At 34.5% G+C, this 2,030-nt stretch overlaps 1 long non-coding RNA gene across 4 annotated transcripts in view; it reads left to right on the top strand.

Moving 5' to 3' along the window:
* The window catches only part of LOC106457190, a 39,679-nt gene that overhangs the window by 19,950 nt on the left and 17,699 nt on the right, over window positions 1-2,030 (top strand). The window lies entirely within an intron of this gene.

Raw genomic sequence — 2,030 nt, 5'->3', positions numbered from 1 at the left:
AATAATAATTTGATCTAAGTAAGAGTTTTTTTCTTCTTCCCGATTTGTAAAAAAATCCTCGTGTGATAAAAAATGAATATTATTTTCGAAATATTCGTAGCTGAATTATAAAAAATCCGTTATTACAAGCAAAATAAATTTTATGCAGTTTAAATTCGCAGGCCTGTGTAATCCTTGGTTTACTTAAGTTAATGTTCCCCGTCATGAAAACAATCGTGTGTAATATTTCAATGAAAACTGATATTATTACCATCGTGAGCTTCTGTTACAATAATTTATTACAATAAAGATCTACGACATCACTAATAAAGGATCGCTGTGTGGTACATCGTACGTTTGAGGGCTTTATAATCGGGTTTCGAAACCACAGGTAGCCCATTTTATATATAGGTTTGCGCTTAACAACAAACAAACTGCTCTGGAAAATCTTGAGCTACACCAACACAGCAATCTAAGTGATAACCAAAAAACTTTTATGAAGTTTAAATTCACAAGCCTGGGTAATCAATATAAGAAAGGGAGTCAGCAGGAGAAAATAATAAGTAATCAACGATCATAGAAAATTGTAAAATCAGAAGAACAAGTAATATTTAAAAAACAAAATGTACCTCGACATTAAACTACCTTAATTTTTGACTTCATAGATTAAAATAGCGTTATAAAGTAGGTTTACTATTTTCCTTAAGAAGTATTTAAATTTATTTCTTCACTCATAATTGCAATACTGATTAAAGGTCCTGATGTGCCCCCCCCCCCAAACGAAATACAATGACCACTAAAGGGGGGGGGACCATGCGTGTGACAAATTTGGAAACCGAGGATCCATGTTTCGTGTTCCGTTGCCGCAAATATTGTCGCGCTCTTTTAGGCTATAGGTGCGTTATACGAGTGACGATCAAATCCCACTGTTCGACTAGAGCAACCAGAGAGTTAGTTGTGGGTACTGTTGACTAGCTGTCTTCCCCGTATCATTTCAAACTAAGGGACGGCGAGCGCAGACAACTGTCGTTTAAGTATGCTTGAATGTACCAAACAAACAGACTATAGGAATAGAACTACATGGGAGAACAGCTAGCTAGTTAGCTTGTAATGCATAAATCATTAGAAAATTAGTTAGAAGCCCTGATGATCGTAAAACTAGTTTTCAGTATCATTGGCATACCTTTTGGGGGAAGGGATCTTTTTCATAGAAATATAGAACGAACTGCAGAAAATTGTCTAGAAATAATAGAACGAAATGGGAATGTTTTATGAACTTATAGTATTTTAAACAAATAAATGAAACTAAACAGTACGTTAGCTTGTAGTAAACGGGGAACGTCGCCATGTTTAAGATCTTTATAATAATGTTTTTTTTTCACATTTATGATATATTTTGATATCTGAAATTTTTCAGATATATATATATATCTGTGTATGTATTCAGTGTTTTAAACAAATAACAAGGAAAACATTCATATGGGAAAAAAGTATAAAGAATCCTCTCGACATCTTTAAAAAAGGGACGATCGAGAGGGGAACGCCTTTCTCGTCACGATGTATTGCCCAACAACGCAAGAAAACTTGTTTTTTGTTTGCTAATTCTGTCCTGCTTTGTCATACATTAATAGATTGATTGATAGATTGAAGGTACGCAAAATTATATATTGAATATATTAAGGTTTTCCAGTTTGAAATCTTCAAGCTCGTATTTCTGTTCAGTAATGAAGGTTTGTTTTGGAAAACAAAAGTTTTTGATAATTTATGAAAATAAATGGAAAAAAGGCTTTTAATCCGTATCGTGAAATGGTATAGAATGGACACCTTTTCTTAAACACCTCATTTGGGTGTATATTATACAGTAGTCATGACGGCATCTGTCTCTCACGGTTCGACAAATCTTTATTGAAAGAGACCACCGAGGCCGTCAGTGGTATATTATTGTCCTAACCTGGTGACAAATCCACCTTAGCTGTTCAATAGACTGTCACTTCCCACGGTCTTCCCATTGTTCCGCAGTCACCGTGCAACAAAGTGAATAAGAAAGGGAT

The sequence above is a fragment of the Limulus polyphemus genome, unplaced genomic scaffold, assembly GCF_000517525.1.
Source record: "Limulus polyphemus unplaced genomic scaffold, Limulus_polyphemus-2.1.2 Scaffold301, whole genome shotgun sequence".
NCBI classification, from domain to species: Eukaryota; Metazoa; Arthropoda; class Merostomata; order Xiphosura; family Limulidae; genus Limulus; species Limulus polyphemus.
The sequence above is the reverse complement of the archived record's forward strand: the minus strand, read 5'-3'. Positions and strand labels throughout refer to the sequence as shown.